The 13,251-nt window shown below is 46.9% G+C and overlaps 1 protein-coding gene across 4 annotated transcripts in view; it reads left to right on the top strand.

The window, feature by feature from the left end:
• SIL1 (SIL1 nucleotide exchange factor) overlaps positions 1–13,251 on the top strand; it is a 91,670-nt gene that overhangs the window by 31,585 nt on the left and 46,834 nt on the right. The gene's annotated exons all lie outside the window — the stretch shown is intronic.

The raw sequence follows: 13,251 nt of genomic DNA, 5'->3' as shown, positions 1-13,251 counted from the left end.
AGTCTTCACTATTATTATTGAAAGAATAAATATGGGATCCATTTATCTTGAAATTTCTGCCAGTTAGAGCAAGATTACTTTTCAAATGCAAGTCTTTCTGTAACGGAGATGTCTACCAAAGCTGCACTATATACTTAGATTCCATTTCTGTACCATTATGTATGGAAGGCATGTGCTGTCCCTGCTCAGTATGCAGACTGGCAGATCACTACCACCCTTGCTGAAGCAGAATATGGATATACTTGCAGTCATTATAAATGTCATTGCTGTTTCTGTTCAGGAGTACCTTCTCCATTGCTTGGGTGTTTTGTTCCGTTTTATTTCTGTAGAAATTCCACGTTAGGTATGTGCAGTAAAGGACTTATGGAAGCAGAGCACTTGTCAGCATTCAGTGTGCTGTAGGGGAAGAATTTCAATTACTGCTGTAAAAAGACTTAAATGGTGGCCTGCTCGTGACAGATCCTCATTACAGGTATGTGTGCAGGCTTTGGTCAGAAACAACAGGGAAAAAAGAAGTCTTTTTTGACAACCTCCTGCCAGCCTGTTTTTTGCCTGCTGCAGGTTTGGCTGAAGTGAAATCTTGTGGTGGCTGTGTGGCTTGTGTTATACACATAACACCGCGTGTCCTGCTCATAACAGAGGGATGCAGGTTGGCGTTGTGACCAGTCCAGCAGCTCTGCACCCTCAGTTGTTTCCTGATGTGATTCCTGTGCCTGTAGCTGTGTGCCCTGCTGGCTGCCCTGACCGCTGTGCGCTCAGCACTGCTCAGGGGAGGCTGCAGCCAAACACTCCAAGTCTGCTGTCCTCTGCACAGCTCTGGGTTGACCTCCTGCTGTCTTCCATTGGTATCCGTATAGCGAACAGAGCCCTCCTCTTCCAGAGGGACCAAATGTCACTCACACTCTGGATCTTCAGTTTTAAATAGTAGAAGGGAGATCAGAGTCCCATTGCCCCTGTCACGTTCCTGTTTCATCTCGTTCCTGTTCTGAGCTCAGCGCTGGGTTTTTGTGCTCATGTCCGGTCCCACGGTTGCTCAAATTTTATATGTGTGTTGCCAGTTTTATTCTGCTGCTTTTCTTGTTCCTGGTTGCTAATTGCGTCAAACCACATTTCCACCGAGACTGCAGCAGTGTCATCAACCTGTAACCTGTCAAATCTCTCCACAAAATTCAATTGTTATTGTATATGTAATGCTGCTTTGTACAGTTGTTCCCTTGCTGCCTAAAATGTGAGCTGGGTTTTGATCGAGTTCTACCTTGTGCTTTGTGCATGCTTCAGGCTGCTGGAGGTAGCTGGATGCAAACACAGAGAGACAGTTACCCGAAGAGCTCTGCCTCCTGCAATCGGGAAGCAGGGAGCTCAGCTGTCTCCTCTGCCAACCGGCCGGGCAGCTGACAAGCTGCGGAAGGTTGGTAAAACTTCACCAAGTCCTTTAACGCATTTGTTAGGCACTGCTTCTTTTGCACATGGTACTAAATAATACACCAGGCACCGCTGGGCTAGACACAAAGGATACGTGCACCTTCAAACGTCTCCTGGCTCCTCCATGTGTTTGTTTGGTATCACCTAAGGAAATGATGACAGTGTCTGCAGGGCTTTTCTCTCTGTTCTTGGTTTGTGTGTCAGAACTTGCAGTTTGCTTGGGTTTAGGTGAGTGGGCCTGCAGTGGTTTGCAATGAATGTTCACTCCACTGATTGCCTCGTTTCCCATCTCAAGTTCTATCACAGAAGCAGACTTTTATTTTTGCAATGCTTCTTCTAATTTTTCTTTCCTGTTCTGTCTGCACTTTTAGCAGACAATAGTGCCGTTATGAATTCAAAGCTCTCTGGAGACACCTAGCAGAAGTGACCTGCTTTTGTTTCTTATGATGAGCTCTTCCAAGTGCATGGAGGTGAGTCTGTCAGCATGCAGGAGCACCCTATTGCTTTTCAAGGCAGTCTTTGTTGATTGGTGTGACCAAAACCTGATCCTTAGCCTTTGGCATGCCAGAGATGACTGGAAGCATTTGGATGGGGTTCTTGTTAAAGAAATTCCTTGTTTGTGTGGGTGGCTGTGATGTTGATTCTTATGATGAGTGTTGAGATTATTGCAGTCATGGCTGTTCTGCTTTTCTGTGTCAAACTAATCGATTTTTTGGGCTCTTACATATAAATGCATTTGTATACCATATTTCCACGTGGCCTCAGCACAACATCCTACAGTGCATTAGTACTTCATTTACAAAGCATTACCTGTTTTTTGTCATTTGGGCACCTCGTTTCCCCCTTATTATTAAAGAGCTGTTCCTTCTGATGGTTGGAAATTGGGTTGCTCTGATTATCTAATCACATCACCAACCAGCAGTTTTTCCACTTGACATTAGCAACAGAAGTTGCTCCTCAGGGAAGGCATTGCTGCAAAAAAAAAATATATAATGGCAAACTCTGTAAATAATCACTTTATTAGATAACCTAATGTGCAACTTTGAGGGGCCGTGCTGGTTTATACCACAGGCTTGTGCTGACCAGCATTTCATCTTGGCTGTGACAAGTGGAAGTGCCTGGCACAGTGCAAGGGCAGTGGATGTGTGTAGTGCTGAGCCCTGTACTTCCAGAAGCTGCCCCTGGCTCCAGGACAGTGGAGCAGAGCTGAGGTCTTTCTGGGCTGGTTTCAGTGGTTTGCTGCTTTTCTGTTTCCTTCTTGCAGTCACTATCACTCAGGTTTTTGTTCTTAGCCAACCTTTTCCTTTGGATGTTTCTGCTGAGATTCTAGACAGCTGTGTAATTTGTTGAAGAAGCAGAAAAGGCAACTACTTAATAGGGAAGAAAAAGGATTAACTGCCTTTGCCATCGCCGGGACCAGTGAGGTGGGGAGCCTTGGTCCTGTGGTGCAGCTGCAGATGGGCTGTGTCCAGCTCCGTGACAGCAGCACTTGTGCAGTCCCCAGCATGGCAGGAGCTGGCTGGCGGCTTTCTGGCCTGTCAGTTTAAAGTTGTGAATTAATGTGTCCAGTCTCCAAATCCAGATGGATCAGATGGGAGTCTCATCTGCCCAAAATGTGAAAATATTTACAGTCTACCTTGCGTGCTTTCCATTCGAGAGGAACCAGTGATGGGGCTGAGGAAGCCTTCCTTTGGTCCTGAGTATCAGAGCAGAATCTCTTGCTGGTGGCTGACATGCAGCAGCACTGGATCTCTGTCGGCATTGTAAGACAGGTGTTTGTATCTGCACTGATGGAGCACATGCTGCAGGAGCTGGGCTGGCCTTGGACCTTCAGCTGTTGTTAAACTTCTGACTCGCAGAGCTCCGTGCTGCTACCTGCCGTTATTCGGTAGCATCTGTACTGTGCAGAGTCATTTTCCTAAGTGCCTAATTATATTGCAGTTAAAAAATAAGAAGCCATGACTGCTGCTGTTGATCAAACTGCAAGAGAGAAGTTGATGTGAGCATGCTGTTGTTGCTGCTTCTGTGAAGATGAAACCATCTTAAGTTCAGCGGGGAGCTGATGATACATCACTTAGCATTTAAATATCCACGGCTGCAGCTTCCAAAGGTCCTCGGGCTGCTTTCTCTGTCAGTAGCTATCTTTGCTGTTCATATTTGTCCCAGGTCTTCCTGTGTGTCATTTACTGCACAAACAAAGTTTTATGCATACAGAAACATGGTTCTCAAAGAAAACATTCACACTGGGGAGGTAAGTTCAGAAGTTGCTTTGAAAGACTTGCTGAGATGCTGTTAGAAAAAGGAAGACTCTGGATGGGGAATAACTCAGTCCAGCTTTATTGCTAGTCTTTCTTTCAAGAGCTCTCAGCATCCAGACGAGCCAGCACTACTGGAAGCTGGGCAGAGCTTATTAAAGCTGGGAGGAGAAGGTGATGACAGGAGCAGGTTTGTGCACACAGAGCTGCCAAGTGCCCTGCCAGTCTCTGTCACTCTCCTCCACGTCTAAAGGGACCCCTCTGGCTCAGGAGTCCTGTGCCAGCCCTCCCCACAGCCTGGCTGGGTGACAGGAGGCGGTGTCCGGCTGGATATCTTGCTTGTACCGCTCAGCAGGATGCCTGGGTCCTGCTAATTGCTTTGCTGAATTAATGAATCTGTCCAAATCTTTGGCTTTGGTGTGACCCAGACCTGCCTCAAGCAGTTGTGGGCAGGTCTCTGAAATGTCTGTGTCAGTCCTGGCTAGAGAGGGCTGTGAAAAGTCAGTAAGCTGCAGGGCTCTGCTTGTTGTAGTAAAGCTTGAAGTGCATAAACCTCATTTTTACTGGATGAAATGCTTCTTCCCCAGTTCTTTAAAATGAACAAACCTGTGTTCGAGTAGGTAATGTTTGAACTGGGAGATTCTGTCTATAAAAGCATTTTCCAGCATGCTGTTGAGGTGCTGTTGCAGCTGCCAATGCGGTGATCATAGAACGATAGAATGGTTGAGTTGGGAGGGCTCATACAGCTCCCCAGCCCCATCCTCTGCCATGGGCTGGGTGCCCCCCACCCACTCAGGCTGCCCAGGGCTGCATCCATGGCCTTGGGCACCTGCAGAGATGGAGCAGCACAGTTCTCTGGGCAGCAGTGCTGGAGCTTCAGTGCCCTCTGAGTAAAAGAATTTCCTCCCTAACATCTAATATAAATCTCTCGTCTTCTGGTTTAAAGCTGTTCTCCTTTGTCTTATCACTGTCGTCTTGCATAAAAAGTCATTGCTGGGAGCATGATCACCTTCATCCCATGTAACTGAAACACCCTCAATACAGCCACGTTGCTGTGTGCTCGGACGTCAAGCTGACTTTCTCCTGGAGACAGCTGAGGTGCAGAACCTTTTTCTTTCATGCTCTGAAGTGGGAAACCATAGCAAATGACAGAACTTTATAGGGCAGTAATTGAACACACACATTAAAAAAGAAAGAAAAAAGACTCTCATTTAAGTAAATGTTCTGCTTCTCTTGTTTGACAGGCGTCCCCATGGAGCTGTGGTCTGTATTCCCCACTAGGCACTGACCCGGCTTGGAGGATTTTCCCCTTGTTTCTCCCCTGTGTCTCCGTGACCTGAGAAATTCTGCAGCCATTGTTCTCAGCAGCACGTCCGTGATGGTGTCAGGTTCAGAGAAATGAACTGGGAGCCCTTTTTTTTCCCCCCCAAGTGCAGATAACAGTTGGGCAGCTTCTCTATCACAGCCAATAGTTCAGATACTGGACAGAGTTGGAGGAAATATGTACTGATGTGTTTTCACATGAGACAGGCTGGTGACTCCCACTGGCTGCTTGTGTGAGCCCATTGCCCCCACTGTGTGTTAGTGGTTGGTTCGGAGCAGTCACAGTGTGAGTGATGGAGCTGTAGAGAAAAGTGGCTTTTCTTGTGCAGTGATAAGAAGCTGGGCTGCATTTTTGTTCAAAGTATTTTTGGAGGTAGCTTTGGTGATGCTCTGGCTGGCGTTATAAACATAGCATTAGTTAAAGGAGTAAGTATATCAGCTGTGTGGTGGTGGATGTAGGCAGAAGGAATCATCTGCATGGCTGTATTTGCTTTGTTTGGTGGGGATCTCCTCCCAGGCAGATCTCTCATTCCTCACATCCTTTTTTCATCCAAACCAGGAATGCTGTGAACTTGTGAGCTACAGAGATGCTTCAGCGTGTACTGGGGGATGAGAAATGTCTTAGTCTGGTTTTAATGTGTGAGCATGCTGTATTTTCTGTAATAACGTTAATAACCTTCCTGTGGCTGTTTAGAAGGATGAACCTCATTAAAGAAGAGGTATTTAATAACAGACCTATTTTTATCTCTGTCTTTATCTAACAGCCTGCCTATTTATTTCAAGCTTGTAAGAGTGCTTTGGAAGAAAAATGTTTTCCCTTCTGGAGAACATGTTGAGAGTGCACCCAGCCTTTGTAATCCTGTATTTCCCATCTGAGCATCTTCTTTCTCCTATGACCAGAGTGACCGTTCCTGAACCCCTTTCTGAAGACACAGATGTGGTTTGGGGCCCAGCTGTGTGTTTGACAAGTTCACATCATCTTTTTCATCATTAGGAAGAAAATCTTTTTTCTGTGATCCTGCTCAGGTTGTTCCTTCCTGTTTGAGCATGAGGACCTCACTGATATTTATATGAAGCTGATTTTTAGGTAGCACGAAGATGTCTGCTGGGTGTGCAGCACACAGTGAAGCGGCTCCTGCAGGGCACGGTCACCCTGCTCTGTCACAGCTCCTGCCTCCAGTCGGTGCTCTTACTCACATGTGGCTGCACAGATTCTTTTTAACATTTCCATACATTTCTATGGGGTCACAGTTGAAGCAGATTCTCTTTTTCCACAAAACCTTCCCTGAGCCAGGTGCTCTGCCTCCTGCATTGGTGCTTGAAAGCACCTTCCGAGGGAAAGTCTAAATATCCATCATGCTGTCATTGCCAACACATTTGGCAATGTGTTTTCTTTGCTCCCTGCCCTCTCTTCATTTCAGAACCTGCAATGAATTTGACTGGGGTATAAATTAAAAAGGGCGTTTGATGTTTCTTGAGGTCTAGAAGGTTGCTTTGCATTTGTTCTTTCTTGAATGCATGCTGAAACGAATGTCTGCTGTACTGAAACAGCTTCCTTTAGCATCTCACGGAAGATTCGGAGTTGAAAATATATATATATATATATACATACGTGTTTTCCAGCCCAGCTCTACCAGCATAAGCTCGGGAAAGAAATGTAATCTCCTTGGGTCTGTTTTGACGTTTTGTAGAACTAATTCCCATTTATTGCAAGAACTCTCATAAAACTAAATTCAAGTTTAATTTTTTATTACGTATTTACATTTTGGAAGGAGTAAGTGTGGCGGTGCTGGAAATTCTAATTAGGGATAACATCTCTGCTTCAAAATACCTCCCTTCAATTCAGAGATGCTTTTTTCTCTGTCCTGATTTTCTGCCTACTCCTTCAGACTGCAGGAAGTTTCGCTTGGGTCATTCACTTGCAACAGGATGTTATCTGAATACTGAATTAATGTATGCAGTCTGTCACTTGGTATTTCTTCTGTTCTTCTGCTGGAGATCTCCCAGGGTTGTAAAGTCCGTGGAAGCAGCAATGGCAATAACAGGAATGTGCCTGTGATCCTGCAAAGTGAAAGGGAAAAACATTAGGCTGCGTGTCTGTGCCATCACTGCAGGGTGTGAATAAACAGATCTAACCAACGACTTACATTCTAACCCCAGACCAGGTTTTATTTCTAGAGTTTGTCACGCAGCCCACGGGAAACCTTTCCGCTTCTGTCTGGTGGTATTTCCAAAAACACCTTGTAAATTATCCTCCAGACCCTATTTTAAGATGCATTTACCTTTTGATATAATCTGCTTTGCTTATTTGAAACAAAACCCACCTGTTCTTCATCCATTATGCTGCCGCTTCATGTGCTAACCGGCTACCTGCTAATTATGATTGCTTCACTGTTCTGCGGTTGCTGATATGCAGAAATGATCAGAAATTTGGTATCTTCAGTAAGGAGAGCTGTAATAAGCTCAACTGGATGCAGTTGTGGGCAGCCTAGTTGATGTGTCCCTGCTTGAACAGGGCTAGGGCTGGGCAATCTTGCAGCCCCACCAGTATGTGACTGCAGGACAGTGCCCTTCTGACCACAGTAGATCTCAAGGTGGGATTCACCGAGAGCTGCAAGTCCTGACGGTGATGCTGGTTGTTCCTTCCTGAAATGTGGGTTGAAACCTGCATGGAGCAAACATGGGAGGAGCTGCTGAGACTCTGAGGTGGGACAGCAGAAGGTGATGGCTGAGACAGTACTGGGGAGGATCTGAGAAGGGCTGGAGCCAGCTGCCAGAATCACAGAATGAAGGTGCCCCACCAGACCAGAGTCTTTGTGCTCTTTCCCAAAACCTTGGCTTGCATTCTGGGGTGGAAAGAGCCTGTCCTGCAACGTGAGCAGAGCGAGGCTGCAGGGAGGACAGCTCTTACCTCCCCCTGCCTGTGGAATGCCCCTGTTTGCTGGCAGGAAGGGAGGAGGAAAAGCTGAGGCTCTTCCACGTCCAGCTGTGTTGGTGAGAGGTGTTAATACAACTGCTCTGCAGGGAGCCTGTGTGTACACTCCCCTTTGTTTGCTACAGCACAAGTCCTCAGGTTAGGTCAAACACTGTCTGTTTCCACTGTTCAGTCCCTTCTGTACTCGATAGACTAATTTATGGTGTGGTTTTGTGGGTGTTTGTTTTCTTTTTGAGTTGGACTAGAGATGGTTTACCTGATTCCTTTAGGCTGCTTTGCAGTGCAGGTGATGCAGACAGCAGTTGGATGATAGCATCTTCTTTTCTCAAGCATCCATCCACAACCCACAGCACTGCCATGCACAGCCTGAGTGCAGAGGTGATTTTTCTTTCAGACTGAAGTACAGCGCACAAACAGATAAAACAAGGTTCTCTGTGAAGACCACATTGAGGACATTGTGTTCAAGGTCTAAGCTGGATGCGAAGTCACTGAGAGGCACATCGCACAGGTAGTGGAGCTGAGGACCCTCACACAAAGCTGAAGCAGCAGCTGCTGTTCTCTGCATCATCTCTGCCTGTGAAGGAGGGAGAAAATGACCCTTGTGCTGCATCGTGGTTAGCACAGTGGAGCCAGCACATGAGAAAGTGGTCTGTGTTCACCTGAGCATCACTGCTGCTTTTATAGTTCATCCCTCTGCACACTACCGACACTTTATGCTGAGTGGAGCTGCTCATACTTGGGGGGACAGGTCAACCCCAACTGGTGGCTTGTCAGGATTTGCAACACTGGCAGCTGGGGAGCAATGCTGTTATTAAGTGTAACACAGCACCTTGGATACAGAAAGCATGGGGAGACGGTAAATACGGATTGCTACACTGTCACTTTATAGTGTCACTCTTCAGAATACATTAAGACTTAGTTGCAGCGATTCCTGCAGCTCCTTCTAGTTGAATCAGTAAATTCTGCTCATTAACTCCACTGCTTCCTTTGACCTGGTGTGCTTAAAGGAACTATCAGAGGCACAGGAGCACCTCACTTACTTTCTTTACCAACTGGTTGTTTTTCGGTGTCAATCCGGCCGCTGTTCGGTTTGCTGCTGACACCCCAGTCAGGCAGTGCTTGTCTGCGGGGATGGGCCTGAAACGTGGAGCGCTGTGAGATGTGAGCACGTCGGCCTTTGGTGCCAGCATTTCTGTTTTAATCGCTGCAGCTTCCTGCGGGGACTGTGCAGGAAATGGAAAAGAGCTGAAAGGAGGAGGGCTGTGACTGTCATCATGAGCCTGGCTGCCTTTTCATCCCACCTTGACATTGTTTCAGCATGCGAACAGAATCTTGGACAGGTTTGGGATGTCTGGAGGCAGAGAAGAGTTCCTGGAGCTTCCTGAAGTACCAAAAGGCAGTAGCTGGAGCTCTGAGAGTCGCTCACTGCCACCTCACTGTGGGTATTGCCCCTCGTTTGTTGTTGGCAGCTCATTGTGTTGGTGCTGAGAACTGCACAGGTGTTTTTCAAGCATTACTTGCTCTACAGATGAAATCATGGCTATTTCTCCAGTTCTCTGTCAGGCACAAATCACAGCACCGCTGTGTTCGTGTGCCTTTGCTCCCATACTCAGCATTTAGCTGTCCAGGGTGGAAGAAAATGAGTTCAGTTCCAACTTGGTGATGATTTATTATGTTCCTCGCATTTAAGGACGAAATTTAAGTTGCCAAAAGCAGATGTTTGCTTGCTCCTTTTTTAGCTCTCGAAGTACTTTCTGTGTGCTTGATTGATGGACGTCCCCGTTACGTTAATAGCTGGGCTTTGCAGAAAGCTGTTATTACCAGGAGAATTTGGTGTGGGTTTCAGTTTTTCTTCTTGCATTGAAAATCCATTATTAATGTCTTCTTAAGAAAAAGGGCTTCAACTCAGGCATTTTGCTTTCCTTTCTCAGGCTCTTTTGCAACTGTCTTCTCTTAGACACTTTAAAAAAAAAAATCAATGTTACAAGCGTTCTTTGTATTTTACTGTGTGGTTGAGGGTTTCTGCTTCTTGCTATTGATTTCTAATTTTGTTGCAGGACATTTGGGTGCACACAAATTGCCGTGTGACAGATTGCTTTATACGTGTCTTCCTGGTCATCCCTGAGTTGGCTTTGTGCAGGTTTCATGATGCTGCTGATGCTGGTGACTGGCTGGAGAGCTTTACCTGCTTGTAGCATGAGAGTGTGGGCTTGGAGCGTTTAACCTCTGAATGTGACCATGTGCCTCAGGTTTTGCCGTTGGGTTTGGTTTTGTGCTGAGTGTGGAGGTGTGTTTGTGTGGTCTCGTGTTGCCATTACAGAATTGTTTTGCTGCTGCTGCTTGTGCAGCATAATGTTGTGCATCGCAGGAGCCTAAAGAATGTCAAGCTTCAGTTTGGGATGATAAACTGCATCTGCAGCTCTTTGGATCGATGCTGGTGTGAATCCTTTGGATCAGCTCTGCTGACAGCCCTTGGCATTTCAGAGGTGCAAAGTCCAAGACTTGCTGAAATAGCATGGAAACACAGACACATCTGGAGCTCCTGTAAAACCACATCTGCAGGCAGAGGCACTTGGAATGTGTCAGCACAGAGGTGGTGTGGGCATATCTGTTGGGGGAGCCTGATGGGACTGAAGGAGAGCAGGTGGAATGGTACGTGTTTGTGCATCCTCAAACCAAGCAGGGAGCTGAGCATTCTGCTCCAGGGCTCCCCAGGCACTTGTGGATATTCCAGGACCTCAGTGCTTCAGCAGCACAGGCTGCACGACTGCCAGGTGGTTTGGTTACAGCGATGTGCAGTATGTAGGTGGCGTGGATATACAGTCAATTGCTGCTGAATAGACTGGAGTGTTTGCTCATCAAGCTCGTCTTCAGTAAGGTTCAAGTCCTGCACTTCACAGAGGCCAGTTTCAGCTCCTTAGGAATTAGTTGTAATTTATCCCTCTGTGCTGGGAACCAGAGGAAAAAGATGGCAATGGCACTGCGGCCATGTCTCCAGAGTTACATTGCAGGGTGCGTGTGTTTCAGACCTGCTCACAGAGGACACCAGCAGCCTGACACCTTCCTGGTGACAGTGTGCTGGAGCTGGCAGGCAGGAGGGGCCGGCATGCATAACTATGGGCAGGCTTCGACCTTGCTGCTGGAACTTACTTAATGATTCTGTTGATGTTCTGGAAACGAAAATATAATTCAGGCCACTTTCTCCTCCAAGCTGACCCTGAGAATCTGTGAGAAGAACTACTGAATAATTAGGGGACTTTTTTTTTATCCCCTTCTCCTCTTTTTGCCAGAGTTACTGCTTGGTGTTGAACCACACTGTAAAGTGTCATTAGTTTCCTTGAACTTATTGGTCCAAGTGTACTTTGCATTAATATAATTACGTAAATTGCAGTCTCATTAATCACAGCATGTTCTGCAGCACATCACTATCTCGCCTTATTTTGCAGATGCTCTCACGAGTAGGAGCCCCTGCAGCCCCCAGCCAGGGGGTAAAAGCAGTGGCTGTGATGCTTCCCCTGTGCTCTGTTTTTACATCCTGCTTTGTGTTTGTGTGCTTTTTACCCCTGAGACCCAAGAGCATCTGCCAGCTGCGCTGTGGCTGAGGAGAAGGGCAGCTGGGATGCAGGTAGGTTCCTTTCAGGGTATTTAAGTTGTGCCATATCCCTGCCTGCTGCTGTGTCCTTCTGGGACCACAGCAGTGCCAGCACACTGGAGTCCAGGCTGCTTGCAAAGCTTCTGTGCTGTGCTCAGGACCCAGAGCCTGGGTTCTCACCTGGGGAAGTGCTGCAGGGCACTTGGTTCTGCAGCAGCTCCGTCTCTGTGACAGAGCTCTCAGCCTTCCTGGCAATGTAAATTCTCCTGGCTGCATGCTAAAATTACACTGAGTTATTGATTTATCTTTGAGAGGATTTCCTTCCCAGGGGACGTTTCTGGCCATCGTAATGATTTAGCTCTTCTGCGAGCACAGAATCTGTAGCAGAGCAGAGCTGTCCTCCTGCCTGTCAGCCCGCAGCCCCAGATCACACTCCTGAAAATGAAAGGGTATCTTGTCTTTGTGCTGAGGAAGCTGCAAGTCTCACATGAGCTTTTTTGCCTTGACCCCAACATTATTATCCTGGACTTGTTGCAAATGCAGCTTGGAGGCTGGTGGATACGAAGCATGAAACTGGTAGTAATGCACACGAGCTTGTGTGAGCGTGTTAACTCTTTCAGAAAGCTCCTGTTTGGTGCTGAAGGGGAAGGTTTGGGCCAGGATGTCAAAGGCAACATGTCTGTTGGAGTGGGAGCAGCCTTGCTCAGACAGAGGCTGGCTTGCTAGAATATATTAAAGCTCTTGCAGTTTTTATCACTGGGTGGCTGCATTGTGACAGATGTCAAAGATATTAGCAGGGATATGATGGGAGCAGGATCATGCAAATGTTTTTTTTCCTCTGATGATACAGGTTACGGCCCCTCTTCTCTTTCTGCTGACTCATGGAGCATCTCCCAAAATCAGGCCAGGCAATTTCCATTTTAACTTCCTCCTTGAGCAGCTGAGGAGACAAAGCCAATTCTCTACCTCCAGCCCTGAAGTTACACTCTGCGATTACAGCACTGAGCACCATCAGTGACCCTTCAGGAAATGTTTAAGTAATGTGTATAGAAGTGAAAGGACGGGACTTTTATGTCTTTGGGTGTCTGAAGTACATTCTTTGGGTTCCCATATCTATTCCTATTGTGGGTTTGGACCTGATTTCTGCTGCAGGGAGTGCACTGCACATTGGTCCAAGTGCAAGGCCGCTGATGTGCATGTTGTTAAACCCCCCCCCACAAAACCCAGCATCTCCCAGTGAGGCCCAGGAGGAATGTCTATTTATTTTCCTGTGAGCCAAGCATGGCACAACTACTTTCTTTCTCAGTGATCTATCTGTGAGATAAAACAAGTCCTTAGTGCCTGTCTTAAATACTGCAGTGTTGACAAGTTCTCTTGACAAAAATTAGGCTAATGTCCCTTACGACTGCATTAGCTGTAGAAATGAGGCTTTAAATTGAAGCTTAGGAAAGCACTATACCAACACGCTCTCCAAGGCATCTTCTTATTCCAGCTTTTATTATTCAAATTCATTCTCACTATGGCTTGGCAGCAGAGCTGGCAGACGTTGCACGCGGTGCGTTCTGCTCGTCTCACAGCCAGGCACTTCGGATCAGGCACCTTCCAGTGCTTAGCAGGGGAAATGTTGTCCAACTGTCTGCAGACCTGCGCTCTCTTGGCTCTGGTGGATGCTGTAGGCCTGGTGGAAGCGGTGCTGGGCTGTATTGTGACCATGCTGTGCAGCG

The sequence above is a fragment of the Coturnix japonica genome, chromosome 13, assembly GCF_001577835.2.
Source record: "Coturnix japonica isolate 7356 chromosome 13, Coturnix japonica 2.1, whole genome shotgun sequence".
Classification (NCBI taxonomy): domain Eukaryota; kingdom Metazoa; phylum Chordata; class Aves; order Galliformes; family Phasianidae; genus Coturnix; species Coturnix japonica.
Note: the sequence above shows the minus strand (reverse complement) of the source record. Positions and strands in the feature narration are given on the sequence as shown.